Below are 23,647 nucleotides of genomic sequence, written 5' to 3'. Positions count from 1 at the left end.
AGAAAACCTCAGACTGTTATTTTTTTCAGTTCTGAAAAATGCTGCCCCTTAGGCAGGAAACAGTAGCAAAAGATCACAGGACAGAAGAACAGAACAAGACTCTACTTGAAAATAAAGCACAGGTATACAGTTTTTTTCATAGTGGAATAATGGGAAAAACATTCACAAAAGGCACTTCTGTAAGAAAATTAAAATGAGGCAAGTTATAAATTCGCTGGTGCGTGGTTAGGAAGGAGTTTCATGTCTTCTCTCCATGGCAGTTGAGTTCGCTTAAGACAAAAGAAAAATAGTTTCTTAATTCTACAGGCAGTTTATCTAGATGAAGCCATTACTGGACCTGGAGATGTGGAAAGGACCCAGGACTGCGGAGGCAGCAGATAAGGGTTCATCCACATGGCACACACCAAAAACTTCAACATAGCTTTTGAGTGAGGAAGAGCCTGCAGGAGTGGGACAGAAACTTGGTAGAATGTAAGCACATGCACAGGTGGTGAAGGAGAACAGGGCTGAAAGGGCCCCTGGTGATACAACGAGCAATCCTTGAACTTTTTGGCAGCCCTGGACACCACCACAGTGCCCATCCTCTCCCTTCAAACTACTGTCTGAAGTGCAGAGGATTTGTCCAAGTGGCATAAATATACACATGAACCCTATATGACTTCTGATTCATCATTTACTCACTGACCAACATGGATTACCAAACAGGCAAGTTTAATCATTTGAATTTCCAGTTATTTTACCTGCTTTACTAATTACCATTATAGTACTGATTAGTCTGTAATGTTATTCATTAGCTGTAAGTTGAACAAGGGCTGATTTGAAGCAATTACATTTACTCAACATGTTCTGAGGAATAATTATTTCACAGTCATCAGCTGATGACAGACAATAATAAAGATCCAAAAGAATCAAGGGTGAAATTCTAAAATATCCTCAAAATCACTTCTATTTTCTGTGCATGGATTATTTGATAAAACCAATTTTCCTCCAGACAGAGTAAATAAGGAGGCTACTGTAGATCATACATTATTGAATAAAACAGGCTTTGAGAAAGCTCAGTGTTATACCTTGCATACTTGGTCTTGGAGAAAGGCTGTGTTTTGCCTGTCTAAACCTCTCCTTAAGGTGATTATGGTATCTTGTTCCTGGAGAATTTGTTTGTCCTTGTACTCAGAGTTCTCCTCCTTACCCAATCAATCCTTAGTGACAAAAACTTCTTCCTCAAAAATCACATGAGGAGAGTATTTCTTGTTTTATTGGCTTGGAGTTGTCATGGCTGGAAATACAGGATATTTCATAGAGAAGACATTGAAATCTGGGCCAGAGATCATGTCTCTGAAATGTCCCCAGGCAAGTGTCTCATCTCCATGAGTCTTTAGAACAATGATAGCAACATACTAGTACTCCCTGAAATGATTTAAAACAACTCAGAATTAAAAACAATGGAAGAAAACAGCAGCTTAGTTCATATGCCCAGAATTAGAAAACCTAAGATTATTATTATTAAATATATTTATTATTATTTGGGAAACATTTAAGCTTTTTCCTTTAAACCTTGAGTCATTTCTTTACTTGATGGAACAAAAACACAAAGTACAACATTTAGCAGAAATAAAAACAATACAGAAATACTGAAATGGACACCAAACATGAAAAAAAAAATCTTCAAATAAGAATGGGTTTTGTTATAGCTAATCATGACACTGAAAACAGATCAAATGACCTCCCAATATATCTTGTACTCTACGAAAGTTTAAAAATCCAAAAAAAGTGTGTAGTGGGGGCAGATGAAAGTGATGAACCTACTTTGGATGCCTTTCTTAGCAACTTCTATTTTTACATGATCTGACCTGTTGCCTTTGCTCATCACCTAAAATAATACTAGTACCCCTCCCCCCGCCGCCAAAGTCACCCTGCCAAGTTCCACAATGAGTTCAATTGATTTTCAGGACATTGTCAACTACCTAATAATTTAACTGGTAGGCACAGCTCTTTTGGTTGAAGCTTCAGTTTCTCAAACAAAAGCTAACCACCTGAGACCGCAGAGGACAGGATATGAGCTACTTATAGCAACACTGGACCAGTGAACAAGAATAGCAGGAAAGCTGCTTATTTTATTTTTTTTTCTCCAGCAAAGCCCTTTGAAGTAAACTATTTATTAAACATTATAATACTCGAAACAAAAATCTTTGAAGGCAGGTTATCCTCCTCTGCACCATGTCCCGTTGTGAATGAATTGCTTCCTTTTCCTTTTTGGATTTTTTTCACTTGTGAAACTGACACTCAAATTGTTCTCTTAAGCTACTTGGGTAAGCCTTCGCCTTTGCTGAGAGGAATAATCCATTCATCAACAACAGGATCATTGGAAATATTTATAACACAAACTACTTCAATATCACTGCGCTGTAAGCAGCCACTCTGTTCATCAGGCAATTTTATATAAATACAATAAATAAGTTCCTTGTGCACAGAAAAATAGTATTGATTAATAAGTAATGATGCAAACAGATCATCTGAAACAGAAATAAGCTAACAGTAAGGCTTAATTTTTCACTTTTTTAATTAAAAAAGTAAATTCTCCCCATTAACCCTGTTACTGATGAATACATGTGTTTTTTCTTTGTTCTTCTGATTAAAACATTCATCTCTTTCCCTCTCTGTTGTTGAAAGAACTAATTTGTCTCTATAGCATCACTGTAGTATCACTGGAAGTTTCAAAACCCGACACAGAGAATTGCCTTTTCAAATACATGTATTTGGGCTGCAGAGACAGAACTATCACACACTGTGCTGTATTTGCATATTTGAAAATCTGGCACTGATGTGCAATGAAGAAGAGGAGTGCTCTGAAATAACTGCTCAGAACTGCCTGAGCCTGAGAAATTCCCTGGCCAAAGCCTGGGAAATAATCAGAAGTGAACTGAAACTCCCACCGGGCCATGATGCATGCCTGCATAGTAAAGATGTTACTGGCAAGCTGTAGAAAAAAATCATATTAGAAAAGGTTTTAGGAGTCTCTACTGAGAGAAATTATTTACTCCAACTAAGAGACAGTGGAAAACTATTGATACCCTGATTCCTGAAAGATGGAAGAATTTGCAATTTCCACTGATTTGCATGCATGCAAGAGGAATTTATCACATTTGAAAATGTAATTACAAAAATACAACACAAGATTCCTGACTAATTTCTTACCTAAGGAGCAGACCCAGCTTTTTTTTCATGCAAAACAAGCCACTTTTCTTTGAGTAGGCACATTTCTCAATTTGTTCTGCCTTGTGATTTCAAGTACAACCTGGCACATGTATCAGTGATGACCAAGCACTAAGAATATTGAATAATCTTCTTCTCCATCTCTTAGACATTTGTCCATCTGACAATATATTTCTGTTACATATCACATTTTTGCATTTCACAGAATCACAGAATATTCTGAGTTGGAAGGAGCTCACAGGAATCATTAAGTCCAACCCTCACATGGTAATTGAACCCACAACCTTGGTGTTACTAGCACCATGCTTCATCCTCCAAAAACACCTATAAAGAATTTTTAAAGCACATATAAGAACTTTCAGTGGGTCTTTTTAGCCTCCAATGAAATGCTTTCTTTCTCTAGAAGTGGTTGAGGTGCTTCCCACTTGAAGTCTGCCACCACCAATCAGCCTTAATTTATCTGTGCTCAATCAGCCTTAATTTATCTGTGCTGCATATAAATAATTTGTATTCCCACCATCCTGGACTGAAACTTGGTGGACTTATTCAATGCCTCAGTCCTGACTTTTGAAGAATAAAGAATCCATTCTTTAATCATTTTTCTTACTACTGGGAGATGTCAACTTGCCTTTAGCCATGTTACTGCCTCTACCACAAGGACATAGCAGCAAGAACACAGAAAAATGGCACACACTTGTAAATTTGAACCTGTGGAGATCACTGAAGTACTGGAGAACTTGGAGAAGGATTCTCTCTGGTGAGAAAACCAGAATGTAAATTCATCATTTGCTAGAGATATTACAGGCTTTCTATGGAATTGAAGTGCTCTGAATATAAACTGTTACAAATGAAGAAAGATTCCTTGGGCATTCATAATTGTATTGCTTATGAATTTTTAGTCACACAGAAGCTACTGAGAAAAGCAGTACATGAACTGGAGGGCTTGTCCTCTTTTCCTTTACATAAGTTCATTCAAAGAGACTTTGAATAGGCAAAAAAAGCAATAATGAATGCAGCTAAATGATGGACCAAGGTAAAAATGTCTACACAGATCTCAGTTCATAAAAGCATGTCAGTATTTTAGGTGCTTTCAAGGATATGACCATGATGACTCATTCACTGTAGCACTTTCCTAAGGGCCTTAAATGTGTCAGCAACCTCTCTACCAGCTCTCAGGAGAGGTTGATTGTTTGGGGTCACCCTTCAGAATGGACAACTTCAGTAGTTCCATTCCTAAATCTTTTTAAAAGCCTCGTAAGTTATTTGGAGAAATTACAGATTTGAGTGATCTCAAAAACAGCCATAATAAAACTCTGCAGCTCCCCTGAAATTGCTTCACTTCAAAATTCACTAAGACTGAATCAAAGGGATAAGGAGGTGGTTGTAGGCTGTTGTTTCCTCATGACTCTTCCTATCTGAAAGTGTTTCCACTGTTTGTCTTCACACCTCCAAGTAGAACTGAATCTCATTCACGAGCTCCCCCATAATACACCTCATTTATACCAGGAGTTTAAATCTGAGCCAGAATTTCAACTCACCATCTGGCAGCACAGGCACAAAGTGAATAAGGAACTTATGAATAAGATGTAGTTTTAATAAAAGGTTTCCATTATTTCTCCAAGATTATTCAGTTATGTTCCACTACAAAATAACTAAATGTTGTATTTACATAGAAGATTATAATGTATTTTTAATTTATAGTGCTGAATTAATTTTTACCTTTTTTGTGTTTCCAGTTTTGTTATAAACAAAAGATTTTTACCACTACTTTAAAAAGCATTTTCCAGCCATGCATGGAACTGCCAATAAGAGCTGCAGTTTACTTAGTTCATACATTGTATCCCTCACCACCGCAAACTCTACACTTCAACACCACAATCAGCAGCTTATGTGTCTTGATGTGTCAAAACTCTACATCAAGTTTTTTTCATCTTTACAACTTTTTTGCAGTCCTCACTGAATCAACTGCAAAGCCACTGCACGTTCAACAACCACAGTCTGGAACTGTGGCAGGGAGGAGGCAGGCACCCAGGGAAAATCAGAGGGCAAACTGGGGACCCGGCAAAAGCAATTTGCAATTAATGAAGTAGCAACTGGAAAGAAGTTTCATTCATACATTTAGCATTGTTGCTTAGCTCAATTAGAGATACTCTCCCAGTAATGTAAGCAGAATCTGATTCTTAATATGCATGTACCTTTGCAAAACCCTTTCAAGTGTATGAAAAAGAACCTTGAATTTACGGCAAAACCAGCTCATTACATCACTTTCGGACACCATTTATATCAGCTACTGCTATCTCCAAGGTCCATAATAGCATGGTTTTATTAATTCTCACAAAGTCTGATTTTGCATTCAGGCAACATGATTCTAAGTGACAATGTCTCAACCTGAAAGTCAGCAAAACATAAAATAACATCAGTAGAATATTAAAAACTCCCACTGAGATAAATAGAAATATGAAGGTTCAGACAGAGCCAAATAGATTAGTGCTCACTTTCTACTCATTATGTGCTTTCAGCAAGCATAGTACAGGTTTATAATTTGACAGGGAAAAAATTATACTTTTTCCAGCCTGATTCTCTAAGGCTGCTCCTTCTTTTAAAGACAGCATAGTATTATTACCCATAAAACTTTGACTATACAAAGAGCTCTGAACAGTGATGTCCATGTTGCTGGGATATATATTACTCTCTCAGAATAAATCCTGGGAGGAACACTGAAACCCAGGAGAAAAAGTTGTGGGGAGGGAAGGGGAAATTGTTCTTTGACATCCTCCTTACTTCAGAACTTATTTGTAGAATGGAGTCGAATGTCACATCAGCAATTAAACTTTGACTTGTACTAGAGTAATATTGATGTAGAGTGAGTCCCAGAGCAGCACTGCCCAGCCCTGTGCCTGGGGTTAGCTCCAGTGCTAAACAGCACGTTGCTGACCGGCACAGGAAATCCCTCTCCTGTTCCTTGAGTTGAACCAAAGGGCTGGCATAAAGAAATGTCCAAAGTATTAACAGCAACAAAAACCATGGGCTCAGAGTCAGATTTCAAAGGCATTTAGGTGCCTAACATGCATTAATTTTAGTGGGACTAAGCTGCCTCTGAAATTCTGGCCTTCGGTCTTCACTATTCTTAAGCCACTCCAGATCCTGTGGCTCTGTCAGGATGTAAAAGCAATTCCACTTCACAACTTTGAATCCAACAATATATTTTGGAAATCATTCAAAGTACATGTTTTTTTAACATAAAACTTCCTTGTCCAATAAAATACACTGGAATTTTAAATGTTTGGTATTTGCAGGTCTCCCTCCTTTTCTTTAGATTGAGGTCAGAATATAGCAGTCTGGTGAAACTTCTGACATCCCAATAAACTCTGCTTTCTTGCTTTCAGTGGAAGAAGTGTTTAATGAATAATCCTTTGACAAATATTTCATAAACAGTAAAATATACAATCTCAGATTTACTGAACACTAATGCAATTGCTCCTGAACAAAACCACTGCCCAAAGTATCCTAATCCCCACAAAAACTAGTGCAGATGTTATACTGTGTATAAAAATCAGATATTAGCATTTGAGGTGTCCATTCCCAGACAACTCCAAGATGAATTCAGCCAAACAAATATCAGCTTGGCTTGTAAAGGTATCCAAAGTAATGAAACACATTGAAAATGAGAAAACCAAATCCTCGTTTTTATTCACTAGGCAGGCGTGCATACAGCTTAGCACACAAAATTGATCTGAGATTTTTAAAATAAAAATAAACACAGGTAGCTGTAATATCTTATATATATATGTATATATATATATATATAGTTATAATATCTGTTAATGCTGGGCCATTTCATGAAACAATGCTCTCACTGACTGACAGTCGGTACACCAACTGTCAGAACAGTAACTGGAAGTCCTCACCCATGCTCATGTTTGATTTGTCCCTTTCACTGGTTCCAGCTTCCCAACATCAAAGTCCACAGATGGAGCCTGTGAAAACCTCTCAGAAATAAATCTTTATCCCCCTTCCCTACTGAAGGTGCAGCAAGGAACAGGCTATGAACTTAGGTGCTGGCTTTTTTCCTCACAACTTCATTGGCTGGTCTAATAAAAGATGCTGGTTCTCCCTGTGAAACTTGCCACAGTTTATACCAATTGTTTTCCTTTCAGTAGGTCTTGCTTTTAATATCTACTGATATTATACAAAGAAATCACATTGATATATATATTACCTCTTTTAACACTCCTTTTTCCTCACTGGAAAAGGTCAGTGGGCTAGCACATTAACCTCCTTCATAGAACAATGCACATTGCCTTTCACAAGGAAGAGCAGAAATCTTATTATCTTTCTTTATGCTTTCTCTCTGACCCTCTGAAGCAATATCCTTCTCCTCTCCAATTGAGTTTTTTCCTCAATAGCCTCTCAGACCTGCTTGTAGGTGGTTAACACTCCTGAAGAATCACTCCTTAAGAGAATAACCCACCTCACTTTAAGCACCTGCTTGAGTAATTTCAGGAAATTTGTTCCTGACTAAGGCTAATCCTTCCTGGCTAGTCATCTTCCCTTTCCTTCCCAATTCACTATTATCCTTTAATTGTTGATCTCTCATGTTCCAAGTCATCAGGGCTCCTTCCTCACTCCTGTGCAGGATTGGTTCAACAGGAATCCCTAAGATGGTTAACATCTGATCAGCCTCATGTCATTTTATGAGGAAACCTCATTTCAAGACAAAACCAAAGGCAGTAGCTTTGGCTTAGGAAATACAGGGGTTTATTACTCTTTTATTAAGGTACAAAATTGAAAAATTTATTGCTGCTTGTGTAACCTGAAAGTTATTCAGTATTTTTACCCCTTTGCTCCCATTTAACCTTAGACATGAAACTTGCTGGGGATTGAAGTAAAAAAAAAATTGAGTAGCTGAATTTTCTTTCATCTTTCTTCTGGAACTCGAACAAAACTGCCATGTGATAAATGACCATTTGTGCCACAGATGTTAATGCAATACTAAATGAGACAAAAATCACCAACGAAGTTTGCAAGGCTCCCTGTGATGTACGGTCATCAGGCAACAGAGACTGGCACAAACCTCAACTGATTTTGCATATGCAACCAATACATGTTTCAATTATTTATGTCAATGTTCTCATCACACACAGTTGGGTTAATTAAATGCAACCATGACCAGATTACAACCTTTACAAAAAAATTAAATGGTCTCTAAAGCAAGTACTGGCAACATACAAAGGAAACATTTGAGATGAGTTTACAGATAATTCTACAATTTGTACTTGCAAGGTGGAGTACCGGCTACTGGCAGAACATAGGGAGGGGCCGTCCAGCATATTAAAAAGAACAGCTTAAGCCATCATTTGGCTCAAGTCACAGCACATTCCAAGAACCCCATAAACAAAGCCATGTGCAATGTTAACTTTCTCTTTTATGCTCACAGCTTTTTTTCTCCCATATAATGACCTTCCTGCACAGTGTGTGTTACCATAAAAAGAAACAGCCCAGTAAAATTAGAGGAACTGCTTCATATCAAAACGTTTTATCTGAGGAAGACACCACTGCCAGTGTAAATATAAAAAAGCATAAGAATTAAATAGTATTTCTTTTGCTGTCTCTTCTTTAAGTTTAGATTGTTCAAACAAACCTAGCTCAAGTTTTCAGTCACTCTGCACTAGAAAGTCCTCCCAAAGGCTGAAATGCTACTCCAGAGAATGTGAACTTGGCTCCAATTTCAGACAATTTTCCTCTTTTTCTGACAAAAAAAGTATTTGAATGCTTTGTCTGTAGCCAAGAATTTGGATATGAAAGGCACACCAGTAAACAAGTCACCAAAAAGGGCCACCACTACATAGACTGTAGTGCATGCTTGTTTTGAAAAAAAAAAAACCTCCTTTGGCCCAAAGGACACTGTTTTATTTTACAAGCAGAATGCTAATGTGAAATTTTAGTTTGACTTTCTCTCTCTCATCTAAGTACAAAAGAAAAGCCACATGCATTTTTGATAGACAGAGCCTACGGTTGCTGTTTTGTTTGTACAAAGAAAAGTAAAAAGGAAGAGAATATAAGAACATCACAGCTAGTTGGCTTGGTAAAATGCTGCACCAAACCAAATTACTTTTTTACAGTTTTATTTGAACTACTACAGAGAACCAACTACTCTTATTCATAACATTCATCTTTCTATCAGCATTCCCAGAATGAAAATTGAAACTTTAAGAATGTTATTGCTTTGTACCAAATGTTCACTAGCTTCTACCATGGCAACTATCCCACAAAACCCTAGCAGGGCTAATCACAGTCCCCAAAGGTTTATTATCTTTTCTATCAGGGAGGCATTCAAATGCACTAAGGCTGCCTGGCAGCTAAGGCAGATATTGTCCTCACCCAAAAGAATTTTAATTTTAGCCTTGTACATTTGGTGAAATTACATTTCTGAAAACCAGAGAACATGCCAGAGAAAAGCTCACACCAGCTCCACTGCGGAGCTTCTTGCTCCACAAAGAAGCACATATGAGAACTGAGCAACAGCCCTGCAGTGCCAGGGAGACTTCACTGAGCACGTCAGGAAAGTCTCCCCAAGCTGGCCAGAAACCCAAGGGAAGGAAATGAGTGTGATTATGTACAGCTGAGCAAGCACAGTACAGAGACTCCTAAATCAGTGATATGGTGTTCACTGCTGGTGTTCTGTGGTAAAAATGTTTACCATCTGTGTTACTCTCTCTTTGTTATGGACACTAATGGAGCCTTCAAACATAAAAGCATGGGGGTGGGGAACAAAAACACAATGAAGCCAAAGTACTTGAGAATCACTTTTAGCTGCATATTACATAAGGAAATTCTGACACAAAATGAAAAATAGATCAAAACCAAAACACGAGCACTTCCAGGCTGAGCTCAGGAGGGCTGCACAGCCCTGCCTTACTGTGCCGTGGAGGTCTAGCTCTGAGCTGTCAGGCACAGGCAAATCCTTTAGGCACTGAGAGATGGCTCTAGTTTGGACACCAGAGCACGACGTTCACTCCAGTAACTGCAAAGGGTTTTAGGCCAACGCTGAGCATGCCTGTGGCAGTGAGTTTCCTAGGAAGCAGCTGCATTTGTACAAAGCTTTTCTGCAGGGGAACTTCTCTGCTGCTGTCTCCTGCTGTTGAGAAGCCACAATGGCCTGGAGAATATTACAGTCAGTAGTGAAGCCAAAAACTAATATATGCCATTCAGTTTACAGTCTGTGCATAAAACCAAGCATCTAACTTACTCATGCTAGACACCTCACACTGTCATACATGAAAATTGGTGGAAATCACAGTCTTCAGCCTGACTCCCATCTCAGATGCTTTTTTACTCTGCTCATTAAAATTTATATGCAGAAAATGAGTTCCAGCAACCTGATATCTCCACTGCAACCTCAAGTAGCTGCCTTAATACATCTTGTCACAGTCCCTCCCTCCCTCACTACCCAGAAAGACACTGCTGGGAATCTATGGTAACAGGAGTCCACCCTTCTTCCGTCAAGCCCAAGGAAGTGAGCTTGGCTCAGACTGCCCTACCTCCACTCAACAACCAGCTATTGGGGTGCCTATTCTCCAGCCCTAGAACATTCAAATTCTTTGGCAGCCAGTGTCCAGTTTCAACATAGCTGTCAGTAATTTGAGGCTAACTGCTCAACCTAGCATAGGCACACAAGCTGCACAAACAATACAAGATCATCTGTCAGTGAGAATGATCCTTTTCCAGATGAGGCGTTTCAGGTAAATTGTTACATCTCTCATGTTACTGATGCCAGTTCAAATATATTTCTAGTAGAACAAGAGTGGACTTTGTGAACCACAAAGCCAGCAAGAAGAAAATCAGAAGCAGACAGCTTCAATAGCAGTTTGTTTTCTCTACAGCTGGAGGGGCCTCCCAGCAGTCTCATGATGCTGAAAATTATTTTGGAACCAATTAGTGCCAACTGCCACATGACCAAAACTGAAACACCCCAAACACCACATGGGTTTCAAAAATGCTTCAAGAACTGGTGCAAAGGTGAAGGATCTTCTGCAGCACTGACAGACACTTGAAAAGAATACAAATGGATCAGTCTTGGACTTAAAATTCACCATTGCTAATGCAGGTCTCAGCAGATGAACCACTGAGGGTGGATCATTCAGTGATGAGCTTTTGAAAACTCTTCCTGAATATAATGCTACTCCTGAATTCGGCTATATACCTATGTCCCCATCACAAGTGTTCAGTCTTTTTCAGATTAGAAATGGAGCTTCTGACCTCTCCTCAACTGGATACTCCCCAGTGCAGTCACACAAGCTCTAGCAAGGAATGATTATTCTCTTCTACACTCAGCATTACCACAGACCTGGAATTGCTTGTCCTGACTTTTTCTTCATCTACATCACTTCTGTGTCACTGCCCAGTGCCCTGGGGACAGCCAAGAATTTGCAAATTGCTGAACACATTGTCAGGATACAGAGTTTACTGAGATATTGAAAAGCAGTTGGACACAGCCCTGACGAACCTGCTCTCACTGACCCTGCTTTGAAGGATTGGGGGGTTTGCTTCAACCTCCAACATTCTGTAAGAGCCATCTCTGGCCTCTCTGAGTGCAAGCACGTTTGTACAGTTACTCCACATGTAACACTCAAATTCTATTTGGCTACTGAAGATAAATTAGGAAAAGTTAATGTTCTGCATTTTCAGCTTGCCTGCAGCATCATTTTAAGGGTGGAGAAATTCACTGCCTCTCTAGCATCTTGAGAAGCTTTGTAACTTCGCAGAAGTTATATTTTGCTTTACAGGACACCTGAGTACAGTTTGTGCCTGACAAAAGCCACCCTTTGATACCATAAACAAGGCTATTTCCATTATTGTGTATTCTTGTTCTCAGTCAATGCATCAAAATCAGGCTGTGGAACAAATGCCTGTCAGAACATAGCTGGGATCTTCTTGATGAAGTGTCCAGATCTGGCTTAGCTACAGCGAGCACATTGGGTTGTTCTGCTTGCTGAGTATTTGTTAAATGTTAGCAGCGGGCTTGGAACTTGCAAGGCTAAGGGAGGGCTTCCCTGCAGCTCTTTTATAACTAAAAGACAAACCTAGGGAGAAAAAAAAAACAACAAAACAACAGAAAACTCTCACAAAAAAACAAGGAACGCCCAAAGACTTGTAACAGAACACTAATGTAAGTATTTTAAAACTCAAACATCTTTGTTTTTCTTCATATAAAACCTGATGTCAAAGAAAGCAGCAAGTGAAAATTGCTTCTGAGGACATGTCAAGAGAAGTTGCTCAAAGGCAGGGAGGAGTAGGAGTTATAGTGGAAACATTACCGCATTACCACAGCTTTCCTACTCACAGGGCTTTTTAGCCTTGATTGAACATTCCCATGGCCCACTCAGCACTGCTCTGCCACATACACTGAAGGTCTTTGGCACAAGGGCAGTTTGTTTTCCCTGTCCTTACAATAGTGTGGGCCATTCCTTTTCATCCACATTGCTCTAACCTCCCTTTTCTCTCTCTCTTCCCCCGATCAAACACCATTAGATGCAGGAAGAACCTTGTTGTGGTTCTGCTGCTCATAACACAATTTGCTATGCGAATACTTCCTGTGCACCCTGCCAACATGGCACCTCTCCAAGCCATAAGACTGGTGTTTGGGAGATGGTCACAAAGCATGATACTTCCTACTGCCACTGCTCTGTCCTTCACCTTCCTTTGCCTTGCTGTGGGCAAGGACTATAAATATCAAATAGCATGAATGAAACAAAGATGGAGACTGCCTGCTTGTACCAGGTGAGTGCTTGCAGCAGCATGGATGGCTGTCCTTCAGATAGGTAGGGATGCACAGAATCTTTTTTAAAACATCATTCACATCATTTTCAATGTACTTTACACAGAAGAGAATTTATGTGAAACTTTATTGCATAAAAAAGTGAAATAAACTGTGTGTTCCTGCATGATAAATTTTCCTGTTATTTGCCAAGAGCTTTAAATGAACACTGGGAAAAATTTTAAGTGCTTCAAAGTACAGATTTTATATGCTATGAAGAAAATTAATAAACAAAGGAACAATTTTTGTGCTACAAGAGTCCCTGGTATTCCCCCTCCATCTCTAATACTTATATGTTAACTCCAGTAGTTGTATGACTTGCTGATGCATAGCAATTTTTTAAAGTTTATCCTTCTCCTAAATGCTACTTAGAGAAAGATATGAAAGTTGATGTCAGATTAATACTATTATGTCTCTTCTCACCCCATGTATCTCTCTAGAAGGGAAAGAAACCCAAAATACAAGTATGTTTCAAAGAATCTGACACAGGAAATACACAAGAGAAGCAATCTGAGAAAAGATGGAGAAGATAAATATGGCAGAAGAAACAAAGAAAGGATTACTAGAAAGAGGAAATGAAATATCAGTAAAAAGATTTGACATGGCATACAACAAAGTCATATAAGGCTTTAGTGATGAAAGCACTAACTTCAAGTAGAAGGCAATAAATTCTATCAAACAAGGCAACACAAAAGTGGACCACTTTAAAGACAGCATGGTTGAACATACATTCTGGAGTTCATGAAAGCATGCAGAAAAAGGAACTGAAACCAGTTTAAGTTAAGAGACAAATCTTAACACAATCAAGGGTTTCAGCTGTGGGAACAAAAACGTATGAAATCCATGTAAAAATCAACTGAGCACACAACAACAGCACTTAGAGCCCCACACTGGTTTCTGAGCTGCTTCAAAAAAACATGCAGTCTGTTTAAGTTTGATCTCTGACATGGTTTGAGAGTTGATCTTTCCCTCAATGATGGCCCTAGCAGGAGAGATACTTAAGCTCAGAGACAGACAAAATGTAGTGAAACAGCCAAAAAATTAGAGTTATTCCATCAGTTTGTGTATTTAATTTATATCCTACTGTTTACTCATCTTTTGTCACATATTCCCTTGTTTTAACAATGGGAACACAAAATTCACTAAGTAATCTCCTTATCTGAACCTAGGCTATAACCCACAATAATTATGAACAGTATGTAGCAATATTTTCACTATTTAGGACAGGAAGTGAAAAACACCAAACACATCTAAAATTGCAATAGGGATTTGTGCAGACAGAAGGTAATTACACAAAGTGGACTTTGGCCAAGACTCTCAGAATATGAAGCAATCTCAGAACCTTGTGGAAATTACCATGGGATCTTTAATGATAAGTGGGCTAAATCTTCACTTAAATTGTCCTAAAAAGCATGCCTCCTCTGACAGCATATTGCTACAGAGTGACAGGACCATTGTATTCCAAAATTAGATGGCATATCCAACACTACAGCACACAAATGGAAAATCAAAAACAAACAAACAAAAAACCCCCAAGGCATTTAAAAAGCAGACCACAAGAAGACATCTCAAGTGTTTCACGTGCACAGAATTATTTGCTTCCCCCTCTAATTTATTTCAGATTAGTACAAGATCCCTTATTTTAGGTCAGTGTTATGACAATGGAAGTATGCCAACTTAACCTTCATTTTCTTAATTAGCATTTAACAAGAAGCTTGTCCTCCTCTAGAAATATTTCCTTCCATAAGGAAGAATAACCTTGAACAGAAGACAAAGCTAAGCCAAGGAGAAGAGAAAAATTAAACCAAAGCTCCAAATGTATTTACATGTCTTTAAAATATATTTATTTACATACCCTTAAAATGTAAATAAAATAGATCTCAGTAAAAATTGCTTCATCTCCCAGAAACAACCAAAGCACTGTATCTGTATTCATAACTACCCTGTGGAAAACCAACCACAAAAAAACTCTCTCTTTTACACATGCTCCCTACCATAGACCATGTGCTCATGTAACTCTTTGTTTATCTTGTCTGGAGACAAAAATGCCACGAAAAAGCAATCACAAGGCAGATGGCTGGTTTCACTAATCTGACCCTATTTCTCCCAAGTAAATCTAGTCTACAACAGTGATGTCCCAAATAATCCACCATTCCTATAATACTTACATTTGCATATTTAGGTTAGAAATGCCTGGCATGGCTGGATTAAGATTTTCCCCCAGTAAAACAATGCTTTGTCATGAATTCTCCCCCAGAGACCATGCAGATTGTTAAAGCAGACATGTCCACAAACTGAAAATGTGAGTGAAAGCACACTCCCAAAACATTCTTACCAAGGCTCACATCCATAGGTGCAACGCCTTTTACTCTGCTTAAACCTGACTGTATAGAGTGACAAATGCAGATATTCTCTCTCCAGCCGCCCCCATGATAACAGATGACAAGATGCAGCACAAGCTTCATCTCTTGCTAATTAAACGAATCAATTAAGAGACTATTGTTGCAACTGTGTAACTGCTGTTCTATAGTGGCAATAACAACCCCACGGGGAGGTCTTTTACTACATTAAAATGCTGTCCTCCACAACTCCATTTGATATTATTAGAAACAGTTATTTGCGTCTTGCTGTCATATTAGTAGCAAAGGCAAATTATGGAAATATGCAGACCAGAATGGTCCCAGTATGAGATCAGGTTTGGTTTTCAACCTCCAAGGGAACAATTGCTGAAATTCCAAAGTTCCCTAAAGTTCTTTAATGGAACTGATAAATCTATCAGCACAGCATCCATTTAGATTCTAGGTAAGGGTCACATATTTGCATACTTTCCTGCTAAGCTGATACAATTCAACTAGATAAATTATCATATTAAGTTTACCCTCCTGAGTTAAACTGATGGAGTTCAAAATTGTTTTCGATGGTTGTCATTAATCGCTGTTACATCCTAAATGCTCACTTTGAAATCTAATTGTGCTGGTGTACCAAGGGTCATATTAATAGCATTTTTAATGTTAAATCTTTGTAAAACATGTTTATTTTACTGATATTACCACTGAAGCCTAGAAGACTAATGAGAAACAAAGTATATTTATTATCAATAAAAACTTCATTTAAAATTTACATTCAGAGACTTAAATTAGCTTTACTAACTTCATTATGCCTTTGTTTCATTAAGATTTCTGGTTAAGCATTGAAGTCATATAAATTAATACCTCCTAAATAGTTTTTGGGTATATGCCAAAGGTGGAGACTCAAAAGGCTGTTCAAAAACATGGGCTACATGTATGTTCAGTAAACATCTTCATAAGAAAATGCTCATCTTCACTATGAGATAACAGTCTTGATACAGCTTTAAAAAATCTACCAACACTTCTTTGGCCAAATTAAGCCAAAGATTAATAATTATTTTAGTGGTAAATCATAGTCTACCAAAGTAAATCACTTGAGTTACACCTTTGGGCAACCTGCCCACTTGTCATCCAAGAAGTAACAGGCTAACTAAACAAGTTCAGTCCTTGTCCTTAAAGTGTTGCTAAGCTCAGTAAGAAAGAAACTTGTCAAAAGAAGTAAGGAAAATCAAAAATCCTAACTTTTCCATTGCTTATTTCTGAGGGATGAGGGGCCTCACTTATTATAAACGAAGACCACTATACTACAGATAGCACAAACACTGCAGAATCCACCAACATTAAGGACATTCATGGAAATCCTAACCTACTTATGACGTCTTTTTTTCCCTGCAAATTAAAACTCCAATTAACAACAGATAAAATACTAAGATAAAAAATTAATAAGCAAAAAGCAAAAAATTAGAATTTAAATGCAATAGCCTACTTCCATCCTGGTTTTGTGAGAACACAATGCTTGTAATGCAGATTTCTGCCTCTCAATCCCCATTCCGAGCTCCTTATCCAATTTGCACTATTTAAACTGCTGATCAATTTCAGCCAAATTAATTCAAAGGAAAGCTAAGTTCACCTACCCACATGTACCATAGCTATGTTTTCACGAGTCTTGTGAAGAGCCCTGGCTCTGTTATGGAAACAAATCCAAAATCCATAGTCCAGTGGAGGGAATTTTGGCAGCAGCCAATTAGGGCTCCAACAAGCACCTATGCATCTTCAGCTTCACCTTAGCACCACCACCTCTTGTTCAATGAGATGTCAGGCAAAGACTACAAGTTGTTCTGTGGGAACTTGTGTCACTTCTGGTTTCTTTTAAGTCACAGGAGCAAAATTTAGAAAGAACTCCAAGCACCTTCTTATTTCTCTTTCCAAAGGAATCCAGAGCAAGATTTCCAAAATAGTCTGATTATTTTGATTTTAAGAACATGGCTTTTGGTAACACTGGTATTTCTAGATCACTCAGGTGTTTTTGAGTTTGCTCCCAGTGGACAGTTTTAATATATTCACTATACCTTCTGCTTTAAAACATGCAAATAATATATAAGAGAATCGAAATCTGAACAGCATATGCAGCTGTGTGACTGCACCTGATCACTCACATCTCATGAACTGGAACAATTCTCACTACCGTGTCCTAATGATGGTCGCTACTTTCCCAAGTGAAATACCCACTTTCCACAGAATACTACAGGACCTAGCTGCCAGGATCTCAGGATTCTCATCATCCACATTCAAAAATAAGTTATTGTTTTCAGAAACAGCTGCATGTTTTTTCTGTTGACACCTTTTGCACTACTGAAATGCTACTGATGATAGTTCTACTACTAGAAGCACTGTGGTTCACAGTGCCTCTGAAAATGGATGAAAAGAAAATAAAACCTATACAACAGTACAATTCCCTTTAGATCAGCAGGGACCCTAATTTTAAGGCTTGTGAATAGGAAGAGTAAAAAAATATTTTTAAAAAGACATTAGCTTGCAAAATAAACACCTACTGGCCTATATTTATTTTCTTGTGGTTAGTACTCTATATATTCCAATAAATACCACCTTTGTAACCTCTGCAGGTCTTCAACCAATGTTTGAAAGTCTGCATAAATCTTCAGTATCTAATTTCAGAAGCGTTGCATACAGAAAGAAAAGCATAAAGAAAGAAAAGAACTTGTTAAGAACTGTAATGATTTCTAAGGGTGAAAGAAGCAGGTTGTTAAACATTTCCTATTGTGAGCTGAATCAGACTCATACGGCCAAAGCTTTATAAGAACGCAGAGAGAAGGAGAGAAGGAGGAGGAAGCTGTCTACTGATGAGATTATACACAGACTGCAGGGTTTCAGGACAATTTGAAAGCCTCAGTAATGGGACAAAAAGTTGGAAGTTTGGTGTTGAAGCAAAAGCAGGTAAGACATGACAAGAAGGAGCAAAAGGGGAAATCAGCAGCGAGAAAAGTTGTAGCTCCTAAGATTACTTTAGATACATAATTGAAATAACAAAATACAGTAAGACAGGAGCAAAAGCAAAGATTTTGAGGATTGCCTTTAGATAAAATTCTCTATTTCTGACTGCCATTAACAGGATACAGAACTAATTACCCTGATTCCACATGGAATTTCCCTTTGTTAATCTATCTGGAAGTAGCTAAAACCCAAAACTTATTAATACTACTTGTGATTACTACTGCACTAGACTATACGCCAGTTATGCTAAAAAGTATGGCAAGGGCTTGACAGAGGCTACTTTTCCTAAATCCAGTATTCTCAACCTGGAATTTGTACATCTGGCTGAAGTGGTGGATCTCAGGACTATTTTAAATTGGTCTGCAAAAAGGCTGAAGAAAAGGATTGTAGTATCAACAGGCTAATAGTAATCATAAGTGAGTATAACGTACCACAGCAAAACTTCAAATATTTTGTAAATCAAAGGTGGCAAAAAGCACTCCATTTGCAATCAGCAATGGAGAAACCTCCAGTGAGATGCATGAATCAAGAAAACAATGCTAGGAAACTCAGAAAGCACCTAAAGATGGCTTGACTCTTAAGCCCGAGTAATTACAACCTATTCCATGTGGGTTCCTATATTGTGTTCCCCTATATTGTTAAGTAATATACTGAGCAGTATGTCATGTATATGTTCTTCCACTGCTCTTTAGAGGAAAAATAACATCTGCTTATATTTCTGCTGTGATATTAGAGAAGATCAAAGAAACAGCATGAACGATGAGCGGAGGATAGGGACTGTCTCTTTGAAGAAAGTGCTCCATTGGGTCAGCAGAGCATCACTGTCAAGCATGGCCTGCAGCCCAAAGCTGACAATAGCATTAGGGACATGATGGAGCCAGGCTGCTCATTATCTGAACATACACAACTTCTTTATTTCAAATTCTGCACACAGTCTAGAATATGTTTAATGCTTGCACAATAATCTGCAGTTCTCTATATACTTGCTGCTTTCTTAGCGTTAAAGGCTGCCTGCCCAGACGTATTTCATTGCTGGAAGTCCTGCTGAGAGGCCTGAATAACCAACAAATGACTGGGGCCAGCAGTGGGCCAGCCAAAAACATTCCTCTCACGTAAGAGAACAGAAGGTGGAACGAAAAGACAAAAGACACAACAGAAAATGGAGGGTAATTAGAAAGACAGGAATGAAAGGTGGACTTTGGTCTTCTGTGTACTCAAACATCCAGTTTTTTGAATTGCAAGAGGCTAAAACAGAAGCTCTGTGTATACATCTTAGTGTTTTTCCATACATTTTATGTATCTATTTTAGATGATCTTTACATCTAGAGAACAAGACCTGTGAGGAGCAGCTGAAGGAGCTGGGGTTGTTTAGCCTGGACAAAAGGAGGCACAGGAGGACTTTCACACTCTCTACAAATGTCTGAAAGGAGGTTGTAACCAAGTGGGGATTGGTCTCTTCTCTCAGGTAACAAGTAATGAGAGAAAACTGCCTCAAGCTGCACCAGGGGATGTTTAGATCAGATATTTGAGAAAACTTCTTCATGGAAAAAGGTGTCAAACATTGAACAGGCTGCCGAAGAAAGTGGTGCATTCACTGTCTCTGAAGGTATTTAGAAGATGTGTAGACGTAGCACTTGGGGACACAGTTTAGTGCTGGATTTGGCAATGCTGGGTTAATGGTTGGAACTGATCATCCTGAAGATCTTTTTACAATATAAACAATTCTGTGATTCTATGTTTTTGACAAACCTACTTCTGTGAGCTGCCTATACACAGGAGACACCCCATAAAGGATTGCTTCCTTATTTCCTGCACTCTTGCTTTTGGGCAGAGTTTTGGACATTAATCTGAATCATGTACAGTCTTGCTTCCCTTTTCTTTGTACAATATATAGCACAACCAGATCACTTGTTGTTATGGTAATGCTATAAATAAATACACTGTCTGAATAAATCTAGTATGAAGTGGCAAAATAGCAGGACTCCATCAGCACACCACATCTAGTGACATTTATAGGAGGGGACAAATGAGCAAAAACTCATGTAAAATCTCAATTACAGCAATAACCCAGGATCTCCTCTGCAATAATTTAGTGAGGACTCAAAATGCTATCCTCACAAGAAAATTAAACCAAACCTGTGCAATTTCCCATTCAACAACTATTTCTTACAGTTACAAGTTGCTTGCTCCTCAGGCAGAAACATCCTCGTACATCTTCCAAAAGCCTGAGTCCCTATCATATCTGAGACTCACAACCCTCTATAAAAAACAATTTGGAGAAAATAAGCTATCTAATGGCACTACAATTTGGAGAGAAGAGAAATGCTCAAGTAGCAATGAATTTCTACACATGGTCAGAAACAAAAGCATTATTACAAATCCATGTAGACCCCCAAGTGATACTAACAGTATGCACTCAAAGCTATGACATCACTGGAGAAAGCAACATGATTTTTCCTATTCTCCTCTAAAATAATAGAAATATGCTGCTACACTAACAGAAACATTCATCTTACTGTCCAGATGTTTACCATATGTTATGCAGCAAATTTCATATTATACTGTTGTCTTTCATCTGCAATGCAGTCTTCTCTGTCCTCCACCTAACTAACTGGAACAGCCCGGATATTTCTAATAGAGAAGCACAGCTTTCACTACCCCACAGAGTGGGGTTCAGTTGCCCTCCTGAAGCAGGGGCTTGTGTTTTGTCAAAATCCAGCAGCACAGTTGTTTCTACAGCCGAATGTCAAAAAATCAAGTGAAGCCATTTATTGAAGCCTTCCTGACAAGCCAAGCAAGCTGTGCTCCTTACAAGCTGGTTCTAAAAATATATTCTGCTGGACAGGCCAGTGGTCTGTACACTCCATAGCACAGTGCTGCCTGGTACCACTGGAGTGCCATCAACATTTGCCCGGATCAAAAGGAACACAGACTGCTCAGAGTTGTCCTTTATGTTTGCTACTTAAAAAAAAAACCCAAAAAACCCAACAAAACAACAAAAAAAAAAAAAAAACCCACCAACTAGAGAAGTAACTTTGCAAGCTGTTTATTATGTTGATAACAATGAATTACGATAAAAATAATAATGAGCAATCAAGAGCCTTTTTCTGCTAAATTTTCCTTTCAAAACCTTTCTAAGTCAACTGCACTTAGCAAGGGCTTAATAAGGGATAAGTAATGGTGTACTCAAAATGTATTTCTAAGGCCTTCATTAATATAACATTTTCTTTGTTTGAACATTTACATTTTGTGTGTGCACATGTACACACATACAGACTGTGTATCTACATGTGTAGCAATTTGTAGTGGATATTATTGTATCTTCCCCCCCATGACCTAAACTGAGCATACTAAGTTTAAATCAGAACGGTACAAGGATGTTAAATGAGCAAAGGACAAATGAAAAAGCAGGACTTAAGGGAAAGCAAGACAGTGGGCTAGAAAAACTGACAGAAGCACAGATTGAATTCTATGGGAAAACTGGTATTGGAACAAACCCTGGGAAGCAGACCTCATTACTGTTTTCTCTACCCTGATTGCTGAAGTACTCTCTCTGGATTTGATCAGCAAGACGTGCATAATTTATATTAAATAAAAAAATCTCAGAGCACTCAAGACTTTTCTGTTTAGTCCTCCTGAGAATTTTAGTTGTAATCACAAACTTGATTTCCTCAAATAACTAGGATTCAATAAACACACATGAGCTAGTCAGTAAGATCTAAACATATATTACATTCCATTAGCTGTTTCATCATCATTTTTCTTAATGCTAAAAGCACAGCAATTCTATTCCCTCTTTTATAATCTTTTCCTGTTGCACAAGGCCCAGAACATGAGTTCTGGTCTGTAAGTGAGACTGCCGGGCACTTCTAACACAAGAATATAAAATATTTGCTTATCTAATTTGAACAACAGCTTTAATATTTAATGTCACTAAATGAACAAACAGAATTTTTCCTTCTACAGCACCACTAAGAGAGAAATCAACTAAAATCTAGCCAGTGTTATCAAGTTGCATTTGTGTTTATCTTATCTACCTGGAATAACTACTTTCTTCTCACACAAAGACTATCTGATCAGCCACCTGGCAGCAATCACACATACACAGCTTGCAACTCCAGAGCTGAAGCATCATCAAAAATACAATAGTGCAGAATAAAACCTCATTTTTATGTCTTTATGCTACCGCTACTCTGCTTGTGATTAAGACAAATAAATAAATATGCATACACAGAGATGTAGTTATAGAAGTAAAAAATCTGAGGGGTATTTTTCCTTTCTAAAAACAAACATGTAAGGTAAAAACATAAATGCAAGGTATTCTTGTTACATTTACCTTTACCACGTTACACCTTACCAACAGTGGCTTCATAGGACTTGCAGAAGAACTAATCACAAGTAGAATGAAAGCACAATCATATGCAATCCTAATCCACTTATGTCCAAAACAAATAGTCCACAAAGATGTAAGGACTAAATTCTTAATGGAATGTTTAATTCCTAGGCTTTTCACTGTTAATATCACTACAGTGATATATATATATACTGGCAGCAAGCAGGACAACTTACTTTAGAGGATACTTCAATTTTATTTCATTTTCAGAACTGTTTTTAGATGCATATGGAACTTGGAAAAATTCAATGGCTGCATTTTAACTATGCAAATCACAAAACTGGAAGTTGCTTCAATCACATGTATGTATATAAGCATCCATGACCTAACACAAAACTTGTGTATTATACATGACTGTTCCACAGAACTATTTTATAGAGTAAATTCTGTCTAATTATATAAAATCTGATTAGGATTTTAGGCATACTTCTATCCAGCAAACAAAATCTGAGAGAACTACAGTGCTACGAAATCTGGTTAGAGCAAGAAAGAACAGAGCACTTTGCACTACAGAACAGTTTTTCCTAATACAGTTACTGGTATATCCACTCTGGGATATAGGGTTATGTGATATGGTGAAGCAATAGAGATCAGAAAGTTGATGTGAGGAAGAGTGAGACTCGTCCTGATGTGCACCAAACCTCATTATATTACAATAAGCTTACAAATCTACAAGCAATTACTTTTAGCTTCCAAGTGAAATACATGCAGTGTTGAATCAATAGAAAGGTAGAACACAGATTATTTACACATAATACTAACCCCCATAACTACAGGTAAATGTATTAGAAGTGTAATTTAGCTACTTTCTGTTTACATTATACTCTTCTATCAATTAAACTCTTTTCAATACACAGTTACTAC

At 38.0% G+C, this 23,647-nt stretch overlaps 1 protein-coding gene and 1 long non-coding RNA gene across 6 annotated transcripts in view; both read right to left on the bottom strand.

The window, feature by feature from the left end:
• PCCA (propionyl-CoA carboxylase subunit alpha) overlaps window positions 1-23,647 on the bottom strand; it is a 268,217-nt gene that overhangs the window by 34,596 nt on the left and 209,974 nt on the right. The gene's annotated exons all lie outside the window — the stretch shown is intronic.
• LOC140684492 (uncharacterized) overlaps window positions 1-23,647 on the bottom strand; it is a 29,464-nt gene extending 5,817 nt beyond the window's left edge. The window contains exon 1 of the long non-coding RNA XR_012056817.1: window positions 8-23,647. This is a non-coding gene — a long non-coding RNA (uncharacterized lncRNA). The remainder of the gene's footprint in view (window positions 1-7) is intronic.

The sequence above is a fragment of the Taeniopygia guttata genome, chromosome 1 (assembly GCF_048771995.1).
Source record: "Taeniopygia guttata chromosome 1, bTaeGut7.mat, whole genome shotgun sequence".
In the NCBI taxonomy this organism is placed as follows: Eukaryota; Metazoa; Chordata; class Aves; order Passeriformes; family Estrildidae; genus Taeniopygia; species Taeniopygia guttata.
This window is presented reverse-complemented; position numbering and strand designations above follow the sequence as displayed.